Source organism: Oncorhynchus nerka, linkage group LG20 (genome assembly GCF_034236695.1).
Source record: "Oncorhynchus nerka isolate Pitt River linkage group LG20, Oner_Uvic_2.0, whole genome shotgun sequence".
Classification (NCBI taxonomy): Eukaryota; Metazoa; Chordata; class Actinopteri; order Salmoniformes; family Salmonidae; genus Oncorhynchus; species Oncorhynchus nerka.
In genome coordinates, this window is record NC_088415.1 from 66595063 (window position 1) to 66610666 (window position 15604).

General features: G+C 42.2%; 1 pseudogene; it reads right to left on the reverse strand.

The window, feature by feature from the left end:
- LOC115102990 (phosphatase and actin regulator 1-like) overlaps positions 1-15604 on the reverse strand; it is a 53514-nt pseudogene that overhangs the window by 18599 nt on the left and 19311 nt on the right.

The following is a 15604-nucleotide window of genomic DNA, read 5'->3' on the forward strand; positions in this document are numbered from 1 at the left end:
AGCCTGAACTCAAAATGGATTCAATTGAGCCAAACACTATCTCATAATGACAGTGAAAACATGTTTTTGCAAATGTACTCCATTTACATAATGCAATTATTCACACCCGCGTCAATACTTTGTAGATGCACATTTTGCAGCGATTACAGCTGTGAGTCTTTCTGGGTAAGTCTCTAAGAGCTTTCCACACCTGGATTGTGGAACATTTGCCCATTACTCTTTTCAAAATTCTTCAAGCTCTGTCTAATTGGTTGTTGATCATTGCTAGACAACCTTTTTCAGGTCTTGCAATAAGAGTTAAATCTACTTAAGTCTAAACTAACTCACCACTCAGGAACATTCACAGTCTTCTTGGTAAGACACTTGTGTAGATTTGGCTTTTTATTTTAGGTTATAGTCCGGCTGAAAGGTGAAGTCATCTGCCAGTGTCTGGTGGAAAGCAGACAACCACATTTTCTGCAAGAATTTTGGCTGTGCTTACAGTAGCTCCATTCAGTTTCTATTTTATCCTGAAAATCTCCCCAGTCCTTTACGATTACAAGCACACCTATACCATGACGCAGCCACCACTATGCTTGAAAATATGGAGAGTGGTGCTCAGTAATGTAATGTATTTGCCTGAAACATAACACTTTGTATTCAGGACAAAACATTTTTTTTGCAGTATTACGTCAGTGTCTTGTTGCAAACAGGATACATGTCAGAACATTTTTATTGGGCACAGGCTTCATTTTTTCACTCTGTCAATTCTGTCAGATTGTGGAGTAATGTAATCCTCAGTTTCCTCCAATCACAGGCATTCATTTATAAAATGGTTTTTAAAAGTTATTTGGCCTCATGGTGAAATCCCCGAGCGGTTACCTTCCTCTTCCAGAAACTGAATTAGGAAGGGCACCTTCATCTGTGTAGGGACTGGGTGTATTGATACACCTTCCAAAGTGTCATTAATAACTTCACCATGCTCAAAAGGATATTTAATATCTGCTTTATTATTTTTTCCCCCCCATTTACCTACAGTTGCACTTATTTACAAGACATTGGAAAGACCCCCTAGTCTTTGTGGTTGAATCAGTGTTCAGTGGACCTTACACTACCGTTCAAAAGTTGGGGGGGGGGGGGGGGTCACTTAGAAATGTCCTTATTTTTAAAAGAAAAGCTAAATTCTTGTCCATTAAAACATCAAATTTATCAGAAATACAGTGTAGACATTGTTAATGTTGTAAATGACTATTGTAGCTGGAAACGGCAGATTTTTTAATTAAATATCTACATAGATGTACAGAGGCCCATTATCAGCAACTATCACTCCTGTGTTCCAATGGCACTTTGTTAGCTAATCCAAGTTTATCATTTCAAAAAGCTAATTGATCATTAGAAAACCCTTTGCAATTATGTTAGCACAGCTGAAAACGGTTGTGCTAATTAAAGAAGCAATAAAACTGTCTTTCTTTAGACTAGTTGAGTATCTGGAGCATTTGTGGGTTCGATTACAGAATCAAAATGTCCAGAAATAAAGACCTTTCTTCTGAAACACATCAGTCTACTCTTGTTCTGAGAAATGAAGGCTATTCCATGCGAGAAATTGCCAAAGAACTGAAGATCTTGTGGTCTACCTGAAGCATAATCTTGACACAATAACAGTAGACGAAAGAGCAAGAGAGGCCGCATTCATCTGATGAAGAGGATTTCTTCTCATCACCAATGCCAAAAAGGTCACAAGGTACAGGGGAGCTGGATGGGTACTTTGCCTGTGTTTCAGACAGGATGGACTTGCTGCATTCCTTTCCATATATAAAAGAAGTTGTCCCTCAAACTGAACACAGCTCTGCCTGCCTCTACCATCTGTGAGTGTCTTTTTAGCTATGTTGAACTGGTCTTCACTGCAAAGTGAACCAGGATAGACTCGATTCAGTTTGACAATCAGCTCCTGCTGAAACTGAATAGCAAGTTCAGAGAGAAATGAAGGCTTTAGGACATACTGTAACGCCTTGTTGCTCAAGGAACACTACATAACCGAATGTACTCTGTACCTAGTGCTCTTCACGTGTCCACCCGAACCCCCGAGACCCAACCAGGTCCAAAATAAAAATCACTTTTCCTTTGGTCCGAGTCTGGTCATATTTGATTGTCATCGGGTCTATGTAACTACAGCTGATAGAGTGGACCTAACCACGGTTCTGCATAGTCTATAGCATATTTATTTTAAGTTAAATGAAAGCCTAGCCAACATATAAAGACCTGTTTGTTACTCAGAAGAGCTGATAATCAATTTTGGGTCGAGTCTAGACAGGGACTTGTTAGAATAGGGGTCAGGTCCGAGTGTCATCGGGTCCGGTAGAGTTCAGGTCTTATTGTTCTTGGGTTCGGGTCCCCCTCTTTAAATATGAAGTCAGGTCCGGGGTCAAATTTTTGGGAGCCGAGACGAACTCTCCTCTCTACATGTAGCCTGTATATAATTGATTGATCTAATGCAACATCTATAGCCCCTTCTGTATTTCAGGGAGGTTGGCTCACAAATGAGTATTTCTATGATGTTCCATTGTTGCATTCAGAGCTAATTTGACATCAAATTCTTTAAGTATGTCCAGTGTGCCCTGGCACTACTCCATTTGGACTGTTGTGAATTTGAGAGCGAGGGAAGGAAAATAGAGTGAATGGGTGATTTATTTTAAATTCTAAATAATGTATTTCTTAAATTCATCAACACATTTTAATTGCTTTGCAATGTTTCATTTATTTTCAATTAGCATGGACAAATCTCTTCTTTTTTTAAATATACAGATGCAGCAAGTGCCTTGCTGCAACTCAAACAATAAATGTACTTAATTCATACTGTACATTCATTTCTGCTTCCTTTTTCAATGTATTGCATGGAAAAGATCATGTGTTGCCGTAGCGAAATTAGCTATAAGGTACATTTTCATTTTTATTAACCAAATTACTTTAACTGACTAATTATTACTCAAATAATTTCACACACCAGTAGTTTTACTTATACTTGTATAAAATATCATTCAACTAGCAGTACATCTACTGGAGTAGGATATTTCAGTATTTATGAAATAAGAAATATCAACAACCCTATATAATGCCGTCTACCACATCTTCCCTCATCTCCGTCAGAATAAGGAGAAAATATGAGAGAAGAGATGGTTAAGGTCATAAAGACCTCCTCCAGGATTAGAACCATCCATTTATACTGGCCTGCCGCAAAGAGACCTGCTACAGAGGAGCACAATGCATGTGGAAAATAGCATGAAATTGGGAGTTGATGCTCTGTGCGTCCCAAATGGCACCCTATTCCTTATATAGTGCACTACTTTTGACCAGAGCCATGATTAAGCATCAGCTACCAGAGCAGCTTACCGATCACTGTACCCATATGTACAGTACACAGCCGATCTGTAAATAGCACACCCGACAACCTCATCCCCATATTGTCATTTATCCTGTTGCTATTTTGCACCCCAGTATCTCTACTTGCACATCATCATCTGCACATCTATCACTCCAGTGTTTTTGCTAGATTTGTATTATTTTGCCTCCATGGCCCATTTACCTCCCTACTCTTCTACATTTGCACACACTGTACATAGTTTTTCTATTGTGTTATTGACTGTAGGTTTGTTTATGTGTAACTCTGTGTGGTTGTCGCACTGCTTTGCTTTATCTTGACCAGGTCGCAGTTGTAAATGAGAACTTGTTCTCAACTGTCCTACTTGGTAAAATAAAAAGAGGGTGGGGGGAGAGAGACCCCTGCTCAAAGCTAGCGCTAGGGCTGCACAATTCAGTGGAATTCACGTCGTTATGTAATGACATGTGCAATATCCATATTGCAAGAGATCCATTCCACTCTCAGTGAAACGTCCATTTTTAGAGTTTACTCCGTTTTCCTTCTCCGCTTGCCACATAACAACAAGGCCTTCTGCGAACACCACACCGTGTGCCAATCACAGCAGGGATTAGTAGCAGAGTACGGCCTCTTCTCTTTCACATCAAACCATAATGTTCCCTCTCTTCTCCTCACATTCTTCGCTCTTCTACCCCCCCTTTCCATTCGGTCCAGCCTTTTATTCACTACCATCTCATTGTCTCCCCACTCGCAGGTTCGGTTCGGTCCAAACCGAACAGTTCGGTCCAGCATCCTGTTCAGTGATGGTAGATTCAAAAACCATAAAATCATTAGGGAAGCCCTAATGATAACAGTGGGCCTTAAGACAGCCTCTGTCTGCTGGCACGGCCATGTTATTTTCTCCTTGGATTAAAAAGAATCCATCTGTATTATTGCCATGTTTCAAATGAAAGATGAAGCGAGGGAGGGTGTTACTGCTGCATTGTGTGTGTGTGTGTGTGTGTGTGTGTGTGTGTGTGTGTGTGTGTGTGTGTGTAACCACCGTGTTCCGTCTCGGCACAGAGAGAGTGTGGAGGAGTGGGGTGGTAATGGCTTGACACATATCAGTGGTGATTCAGTGAGCGAGGGAGGATGGCAGGCCGTGGGAAGAAAAGAGGGAGAGCGAACAGAGAGACCGAGATTATGCATTGCTGAAATGACGTCAGCTCATTTCTCAGCGCCCCTCTAAATGAGACGGCAGGTTTTTATCTTACATTTTTTTTTTTTTTTTTAAACAGACTGAAGAAGAATTTAAAAAAAAATGTTTGAGATGAGTCATAGCAAGTTATGTTAGAAGGGATGTCAGACCATTTTCCCAGTGGGCCAAAGTGCCATATTTATTGTTAAACAGTTTCCTGACAGCTCTTATAGAGTAGAAATGGACACGCCTTTCAAAACACAGAGCTGCCCGTCTTCACTGCAGCAGACAAGAGGCATACTTAGTCTAGCGCTACATTAAGGGTGATGAAGATATTTAACATATAAAGCGGGCAAGGCTCTCTATTTACAGAAACACAATCGAGTGTGTTTTAGTCACTAACCGTCTGTGGCTGACAATTGCACTACTGAGAAGACTCTGGTCCATCTCGTTATGAGAGTTGTGCCTGGGCAGTCTGTGTGCCCTCGCTCCCTCACCGTGTGAGCTTGGTGCCTATCTGCTGCCTGGACTCCAGCCTCTCCTCGTCAGTCTGCATTGGCAGGATGTTCTTCTCCTCCAGCTCACTCTTAGATGGACGATTACTCAGCTTGACGGCCAGAGAGTCCTTCCTCAACACCTTCAGAGCCAGGGTACCTACACAAAGACAACAGGAATTAAACAAAGAAATGACCAGAGCAGGGTACCTATAGTGCAGAGACGCCGCTAGTTAAAAGAAAATACAAAACATCTGTGGCTTAGGGGACAATTGTATCTGTGTGTGTGTGTGTGTGTGTGTGTGTGTATGAACCCCTTACTTGTAAAGAGTGAATCATCATCATCCTCGTCATCATATTCATCCTCATCTTTGTACATGCTGGGTAGGTCCTCGTAGTCGGACTCGTTGGGCATGTTCTCCTTGTTGTCCTCGTCGATGACCACAGAGGGCACCTGGCTTCTGTCCAGCAGACTACACTGACCAGAATGCATTGCATTGCTGCAGGGAGAAGAGTCATAATGATGGATATTATCTTCTTCATAGTAATCTCGCCCATCTACCACTTTCCCATGTTCCCGTGGGAATCTAATGGTTGCTATAGAAATGCAATGCGCTATAGAGTCATTATGACCATGACTCTACAAGTGGTTGACTCATTCCCATCTCCTGTGGAAGTCATCTGAGAAATTGAAGTCTTGCTGGAATTACCTTGACGCACCTCGGTGTGAGACGGAGGCTATGAGCTAGCCATTTCTCGATCATGGTCATTAGCACAAAATTGTCCATCTTGACTTGCAACCATTGAGCTAGTAAGACAGTCACACATTTCTGGTTATCTGAGCCACAGGTTCCTAGATGGGAGTTCAGTCTGTTTGACAGCCACACAGTCTACATACCATGAACTAATTTATAACATCCTTCATGTCACAGACCATTCAGGTCAAATTAAACAAAGTGGTCAATTAAACGGTCGGTGCGAGGAACTGGCTGCATACTGCAGTGGGGTTTTAATCAACATATCATAAACGGATATCACAGACTACCCACAAGCCCCTGCTGTGAGCGCCCACTGAGGGCCGTTCAGCTCACCACAAGACACGCAAAGCAAGTAATCAAAGGACCAGGGAGGAAGGGTGTGTATGTTTTGGGTTTTTTACTATCCTTGTAGGGACCAGAAGTCCTCAAAAGGATAGTAAAACAAGGGAAATTAGGACAAGTGGGGACATTTCGCCAGTCCCCACAAGGAAAAGGGCAATTTTAGGCTCAGAGGTTCAGTTTACATTTAAGTTTAGGGAAAAAAGGATTTTGAATGGGAATCAATTGTTTGGTCCCCACAAGGATAGTAAAACAAACGTGTGGATGTATAGATAGATAGGAGGACCCCCTGTTGTGAGGCTGTATTGTACTCATGCATGCATAGTCTACCTGAATAATTAAGGGTACCTAGCGCTTCTATTCTACCCTTCTACATATGCAATATGATAATACTGGCTCTGTCCCTGTCCCGTTTCAATTCATCTCAATTGAAAGATCGGGGCGATGAAGAATGGCTGACAGATTGATTCTTGTGGAGGTTTTTTTTGTCCCATTTTTAGATTTCGGCAACCAAATGTTACATAAGCTATAGAGAAATTACATGCTCAAGTTACCAATACATTTCTCTGTATTCCTTTTTCCAATGTTTGGTAGGGTAGAGAACAGGACATGCTGTGCCAGGTTGGCCTTTGGAAGAGATCCCGGTGCCATGGTGCACACACAGACTGCTGTCAAAGTGGGCCACACTGTAGCAGTAGGACAGGGCGAGTTGGGTCAGACATCTACAGCAGAGCCACATGGTGGCAGCCTGACCCCAATATCACAAGGCAGGGGTGACCTGAACTACAAACCAGCTGGACCTGCTACACTGAACATGCATTGGACAAAAAGTATTCATATTTCATTTTGAAATAGAACTGATGTTACTCAACTCCCATTATATAAAGTTGTGTCATCTCAAAACTATTCATTTCTACCTGCTATACAACCATAGAGACACATAAATTACAGTTGTATTTAATACGGTGTATACAACTCACTTCTCCAGCCTCTGCAGGTTGAAGGCCAGCGTCTTGTTGAGCTCCTCGATAATGCGGCTGGGGGTGTGGCCTTGCATGGATCCGTACTGCAGCTGGAGCGGGTGGCTGTGGCCATGGTTGTGGGTGTGCCCGTGGTTATGGTGGTTCCCACCCCCCAGGAGGCCCTGGTGGAGGTTGGCCAGGGCTGTGAGCTGCGAGGGCAGCAGAGGGCCATGGTGGGGGGGGTGGCCCTGGGGGTGGCCCTGTGGAGGGGGGCACTTCTGCTGGGAGAAAGTGCTGAGGGGGGAGGGGGAGGAGCTGTCCATTCCCCCTTGAGGCACACAGATCATAACCTTCTTGGGAGGTAGCGGAGGAGAGAGCTTCCCTCCCTGGGCTGGCATACAGGACAGCTTCATCTGCTGGCAAGATTCTGAAAAGAGAGAGATGGGTAGAGAAAGAAAAGACTGAAACAGGTAAACGTCAAGGTCACTTTTCTCTGAATTAGTGCAGGGACTTTGACTTCACTAAATATGATTTGACATGTTACTTCTTCAAAGCCGCTAATTGTTGAGTATAATTAGGGCCATGCATGAGTTCTGGACACGTGACCTGCACTTGGCCATATTGTAAGACTCAGGCAGCAGTCCGATAGTGGACAGACGTGACCATGTACAGTAGAAGGCCCGGACTTGAGCAGGGAGAATTAGATTAGGCTATTGCCACTTCTAGCTGACTGGCAGATTGTCAGGGCCTGAGTACAGCTGACCTGGCTACACTGGGACTTAATGACACTAATCTCTCCATCCGCCATCTGCACAGAGACACCGTGTGCGTGCATGTGCACGTGTCCACCGGCAATATGTTTAGGATTATTCAACTACGTAACTGCCCAAACAAAACGTTCAATGCATCTCCGTCTCGGAGCTCTATATCATAAACCCTTTGCCAGTTCAGTCAATCTTTAATCTTGGTATTCAATGTGCGGAGTGCCAAACATGATCATACTGTATATAAAAACACTTGTCCCAATGTCCCCGTTGCTGACAGGTCTGGGCCTTAGATGGAGACATGTGGTCGTCCTTCAACACCCTCAGGGGAGAGACCATTACAAGAAGCGCGTGTGAATCGGTCCAGTCCACTTTCTCTTTGTTGAAGAGGATGAGCAAATATTTTTGTGGGGTTGTCTTTGAAAGTAAAATCTACACCGACCACTTATCGTAGGCATTTTGCTAATATCGTTCATTGCAATAAATAGCCTGTAGGACAGAAATGTGACGTTTGAAATTAAATACGTTTGCTATATGGGCGATTGCTAATCGGAGAATTGATGGCTACAATAAATCAGACTAGTAGTAGTTTAAAGGGCAATAAAAAAAAATGTATAAAACAAACTAGTGCACTTTCATTAAGGTATTGTTCTCGCATCAAATCATTTAAATAGCCATATGGATTTTTGTCCATGTCGCCCAGCTCTACGTTTTTGGCACATTAAGTGCGTTTGTCTGAAACAAGGGGCATCAGTGGCAGGGGCGCTGGTGTATGTACGCTTACCTGTGCTGTAGTTGGGAATCCTGTTGAAAGGTCTGGGGGGGAGCGCAGGGGGCTGTTTGTGGTACATGGGGGGCTTGGCGGCGTTGTCCTGAACGTTGCAGAGGAAACCAACAGATTTCTTTGAAGGAAGGACCATAGACGACTTCATACTAGAGGGCTCCTGAGTACAGACTCCGCCCTCCATCGAGGATCGGAATTCCACGGTTGCTGGAGAAACAAACACAAATCATGAACATAATGTACAGATGAAATGGAAATTAAGGTCTACAAGAGAAATTAGGTGCTGCATCATTCAAGAGAAGGATATGGTTGCGCAATACAAACACACACACAGTGCAGACAGAAAGTACTCAGACCCCTTCACTTTTTCCACATTTTGTAACGTTACAGCCTAAATCTAAAATGGATCAAATATTTTTTTCCTCAATCTACACATAATACGCCATAATGACCAAGCAAAACACTTTTGAAATGTTTGCAAATATTTAAAAAATAATAATAATAATTAAACAAATACATTTACATAAACATTCAGACCTTTTGCTATGAGACTCGAAATTGAGCTCAGGTGCATCCTGTTTCCATGAGCATCCTTGAGATGTTTCTACAACTTGAGTTCACCTGTGGTGAATTCAATTGATTGGACATGATTTGGAAAAAGGCACACAGCTGTCTGTATAAGGTCCCACAGTTGACAGTGCATGTCCGAACAAAAACCAAGCCATGAGGTTGAAGGAATTGTCCGTAGAGCTCCGAGACAGGATTGTGTCGAGGCACAGATCTGGTGAAAGGTACAAAAACATTTCTGCAGCATTGAAGGTCCCCAAGGACACGGTGGCCTCAATCATTCTTAAAATGGAAGAAGTTTGGACCCACCCAGACAAGCAATCGTGGAATTTGATCAGGGAGGTGACCAAGAACCCGATGGTAACTCTGACAGAGTTCCTCTGGAGATGGGAGAACCTTCCGGACAACCATCTCTGCAGCACTCCACCAAATCAGGCCTTTACGGTAGAATGGCCAGATTGAAGACACTCCTCAGTAAAAGGCACAACAGCCCGCTTGGAGTTGGAAGATTGAACTCTTTAGGTCTGAATGTCAAGCGTCACATCTGGAGGAAACCTGGCACCATCCCACGGTAAAGCATGGTGGTGGCAGCATCATGTTGTGTGACGCTTTTTCAGCGGCAGGGACTGGGAGACTAGTCAGGATCGAAGCAAAGATGAACGGGGGAAAGTACAGAGAGAACCTTGATGAAAACCTGCTCCAGAGCACTCAGGACCTCAGACAGGGGCGAAGGTTCACCTTCCAACAGGGCAACGACCCTAAGCACACAGCCAAGTCAATGCAGGAGTGGCTTCGGGACAAGTCTCTGAATGTCCGAGTGCCCAGCCAGAGCCCGGACCTGAACCCGATCGAACATCTCTGGTGAGACCTGAAAATAGCTGTGCAGTGACGCTCCCCATCCAACCTGAGAGCTTGAGAGGATGTGCAGAGGAGGATGTGCCAAGCTTGTAGCGTCATACCCAAGAAGAAAAGGCTGTAATCTCTGCCAAAGGTGTGTCAACAATGTACTGATTAAATGGTCTGAATCCTTCTGTAATGTGATCAGGTTTTTGTATTTTTATAAATGTGCAAAAATTTCTAAAACCCCGTTTTTGCCTTGTCATTATGGGGTATTGTGTATGGATTTAAAAAACAAATTTGATCCATTTTAGAATAAGGCTGTAACATAACAAAATGTGGAAAAAGTTAAGGGGTCTGAATACTTTCCAAATGCACCGTGTATATACACACACACACACAAATCAATCCTCCTAGACAGGCGTGTTTTGCGCCCATCAGATCCTGCTGTGAAACTCAAAATGCACCACAGCTCCTTGTTCCTTTCGCATCAAGAGGTCGCCTCCCGCTAGCAACGACGGCGAGGAAAGAATGACTCATTGTTAAGTGAAGATACTCAGAGATGTTCAAACAGTGGAGTCTGACAGCTTCCCAAGGACCAATTCATCACCATGTCAACAAAAAATAAAGTTATTTAACGGTTGCATAATGACGATTGTGGCAGGCTGGCAGCATGAGGTCCACGGACGTGTAGCTGGGAAAAGCCGTAGAGAGAGAGAGAGAGAGAGAGAGAGAGAGAGAGAGACTGACGTCTGACACATGGGGCCTCATCTGGGACCTCAGATGAGAAAATACCCCTTTGAAACCATAACTTGATAGCAGTAGTAAAAACTTTCCTTGGTTGACCGTTTCAGAATACTTTTCTTCATGCACATTGTCAGGTAAGATAGTTGTTCCTAAAAGGAGCACAAAGGCAGGAATGCAAATGAGTCAGCCTACTACAGCACGTGAGCAAAATCAGACTTGAGGAACCATCGCTACAATAAAAAGGACAAGGTTTGAGAGGGATCAGACTATCCGTTTCGCTTATTCCATTTCCCAAATGCCATCAACACAAAGGAAGGGTGAGTTTGAAAACAGTAGGCTATACATTTTTATTTTTTAAATCATTCATATATTTGTTATGTTTCAGATTATTTCGTGCCCAATAGAAATTGTAATTAATTTTGTGTCATTTGAGTCAAGTTTATTTTAAATGAGAATGCATCTAAACCCTTCTACATTAATGTGGATTCTACCATGATTATGGACAGTCCTGAATAATGACGAGTGAGAAAGTTAGATGCACAAATAGCATACCCCCAAGACATTCTAACCCAGGGATGGGCAACTCCAGTCCCAGGGAGCCTCATTGGGGTCACACTTCTGCCCTAGCTAACACACCGGACTCCAATGATCAACTAAAATCATGATCTTCAGTTTAGAATGCAATTGGTTTAAGCAGCTGTGTTTGCTAGGGATGGGGGAAAAGGTGTGACACCACTCTGGCTCCCAAGGACTGAGTTGCCCATCCATCCTTGTGCCAACTAACTTATTTTATTGAAAAGGTCTGTGGCGTCCGAAAGGTTTAGACTACAAACTAATATGACCCCTCTGTGGAAAGATGTTACCATGATTATGGATAGTCCTGAATGAATCATAATGAGTGGGAAAGTTAAGATGCACAAAGAGGGCTGTGGTGGTAATGAAAATGTGTTAGTCGGTTATTGTCATGCAAAAGACCGGCGGTCTCATGGTCATTGACCTTTAACATAAACACCTTTTAGGATCTTCAGTCCTCCACACATACAAGGCACTGATGCAAGCCTTTGGAACATCTACATAAAATTTTAAAAAGTCTAATAAAATCTATTTAATATACACCATCACAATAAAGCCATGATTTATTTTAGGCAGGTCTAATGAAACATCATGATAGGGAGAATATGAGTTGGCCTACTGTATGCTATCTGGCTACGCGCCATCCCATAGGCCCGTTCGTTTTGCAGACAAGATGTGTAAAAGTCCTGTGACATTATTTTATAGCAAAAAAATAATAATTGAACCTAGCTGAATAAAATATAAATATTATTTTTCCCCATTCCAGAGCAAATGCGAACACATTTGAAGTGGCTGTTGAGGAAAAGTGATCAGTTGAAACGGGTCCTATACACTAGATTTAGAGTTATTTGGCAACTTTAGTTATGAATGATGCAAACCTTAGAAATCAAAACATATAGCTTATGGCCTGCATGATGAGACTATAGGACTTTGAGAAAGTCGCAAAGAAAAGCTCGCGCACACACTGTTCTCTCATCAAGTAATCGTATTTTCACCCATCAGACTATTCTCAATTTAATATTGCCTTTATGTCAAATTAGCTTGGATTTAGAATGGCCCATTATCAAAATCTGCAGGAGCAGGGGCAAAAATACATGTCAGCAGATGCACTGGAATAGCTGATGCAGGCCACTTTCCCGCAGGTTATTTCTTATCCCCTCGCTCATGCTGGTAGGGTGACCACATTTTAAAATACCCAAATACAGGACAAGAGGATGATTTTGCGGGACACCCTGGAATATGCATTTAGATCTTCTTGCAATTGAATAACTGTTTTAGTGAGAAAATTAGAGCAGCTGTAGTTAAAAACCTCTACGCGATTGGTGTCCCTATACCGGGACGGTAGAGCTAACGTGCACCAATGTGATTAGCAGCCATCTTTTCTGGACAGACATGTCTTATATGGGCTGGCTTGATACGTTCACCTCTGAAGGTAAATAATGTACTTACATTCAGTAATCTTGCTCTGATTCGTCATCTTGAGGGTCCCAGAGATAAAATGTAGCATAGTTGGTTTGATAAAAATAAACGTTTATATTCAAATGAAGGAACTAGTCTCTACAGTTTGAACCCCTGCTGTCTCTGGCTCCACACCCACCCTGCCATCTAGATGTGTTAAAGTTAGTGTATAAGCTAATGATCCATCGTGTAGGACATTCCTGGGAGTGTGTAAACTTACAGAAATGATATGTTTAATACAACATGTTCTCTATAGTTATGTACCTGAAAACGTATCAATTGACCAATTTGGCACATTTGGGCACACTTGATCCAACATATTGTGCAGTATTGCAATACTTCACTGGATCAATCTGAAACTTTGGACACACCTTGCAAAATCTAAATTGAGCCTAAACTGCAACACTACATTATGGCCTTTCTCTTGCATTTCAAAAATGTGGAACAAAAAGAAAATAGAAAACATGATTTTTTTTTTTGTATCCCCTTTTACCAGATCTAATGTGTTATATTCTCCTACATTAATGTCACATTTCCACAAAGTTCAAAAGCGTTTCCTTTCAAATGGTATCAAAAATTGCTTCAGGTCCTGAGCTACAGAGAGTTAGATTTGGGTATGTAATTTTAGGTGATTTTTTAAAAATGTTTTAAAGGGTACGATCCGTAAGAGGATAATTATTAAGACACTATATAGCCTTCCTCTATATTGTTTCAATCCAAAAAATATTCAGCCTAGTAGCAGACATTCGCACGCTGTTGAGTTTTGGCCTCATGAGATTTTTTGTTGTTGGACTAGTCATCTAAATATCATAAAAAAGTTGGTGTTTGTAACAGTACCATTATATAGAAAATGAATTAATCATTATTTGATCTTCCAAGAGAGGAAAGATGGATTCAGCTTTGACCTTAATGTGCACCACCATGTGAGAAGTGGCAGAGAGTCTCCGGTGCGCTCTGGCAGCACTACACCCCTGCACTGAATGAGTTAATTGACGCGCACCAGCTGCACCTAGCCTATTCTTTTTCCGATCACAACATTTGATGCAAAAGGAGACCACAAGTGTGGCGGTTTTATGAAAATCAGGGAATACGTGGCCAAGGAAACATTTCTGGTTGGTCTCAGGGAACATAAAACAGTTAAGTTGGGAGACATTTAAAAAACACGACTGAGGGAAGTAGCAGAAAATAACTAATGAGCATGGAGACTGAAAAGCCTCAAGTTTGAAGAAATTACCTTTATGTACACTACCGTTCAAAAGTTAAGGACACTTTGAAATGTCCTTGTTTTTTGAAAGATAATTTTAGATCTATTAAAATAACATCAAATTGATCAAAAATACAGTGTATTCATTGTTAATGACTATTTCAGCTGAAAACGGTTGTTCTGATTAAAGAAGCAATAAAACTGGCCTTCTTAAGACTAGTTGAGAATCTGGAGCATCAGCATTTGTGGGTTTGATTACAGGCTCAAAATGGCCAGAAACAAAGACCTTTCTTCTGAAACTTGTCAGTCTGTTCTTGTTCTGAGAAATGAAGGCTATTCCATGCGAGAAATTGCTAAGACACTGAAGATCTCGTACAACTGTGTACTACTCCCTTCACAGAACAGCACAAACTGGCCCTAACCAGAATAGAAAGAGGAGTGGAAGGCCCCGATGCACAACTGAGCAAAAAGGACAAATACAGTAGTGTCTAGTTTGAGAAACAAAGTCCTCAATTGGCAGCTTCATTAAATAGTACCTGCAAAACACCAGTCTCAACGTCAACAGTGAAGAGGCAACTCTGGGATGCTGGCCTTCTAGAGGCAGAGTTGTAAAGAAAAGCCATATCTCAGACTGGCCAATAAAAATAAAAAATTAAGCTGGGCAAAAGAACAGACACTGGACAGAGGAGCTCTGCCTAGAAGGTCAGCATCCCGGAGTCACCTCTTCACTGTTGACATTGAGACTGGTGGTGTGGCGTAATATAGTTACCAAAACAGCCCCACGCACAAATATCATACCCCCCAAAAAATGCTACCTCCAGTTATCGTAATTCCTTTAAATTCACACTAACAACAAAATGTGGAAAAAGCAAAGGGGTTTGAATACATTGAAGGCACTGTCTCTATTATGTGTGGGAGTATTTTGGAAATGTTTTCCAAAATTAACATCCTTGGAGCTTGTTTAGTCTTATGTAAAACATTTTTTTTTTTTTAATTGCTCAGAACTTGGTGGGCCAAAATAAAAAGACCTGCGGGCCATTACAAAATCAGGCGAGGTTAGCATTTTTATTTGGGGGTATGATGTTTACACGTCTGTTACAGATACAGTTATCCTGTGTGTGTGTATCCTGTGTGTGTTTCTTTTCTCTCCTTCTCCCCTCACAGGTGAAAACCATCACTCCCCAATCAGTCAACAATCAATCATCAATCAGAAGACACACCTCCTATTTCCTACCCTATCACAGTTCCTTCCCCATGGTTTAAAAACCCCATCATTTGTTTGCTCTGGAGCAATCTCTAGCTCAATCTCTAGCTCAATCTCTCTGTAAATGCCATGTCTGTAGGTCTCTGTGTTTCACTCTCGCTTTGTGTCTTAACCTCTCTTTTGTTTAAGCACCTCATAGCACTTTGTCATCACCTGTGAGTATTGTTTTTGGTTATGGTGTTTGTTTGTTGCTGGTGGGAAAAGGGGGAAACCAAGACAAGTCGCCCATGGGCATACACTACCCGTAGGTGAACTTTGTTAAACACACTAGTTAGAACTGGGCGGACCACCCACTGTATTTTTGGTTAGTTAGTTAGCTGTTGT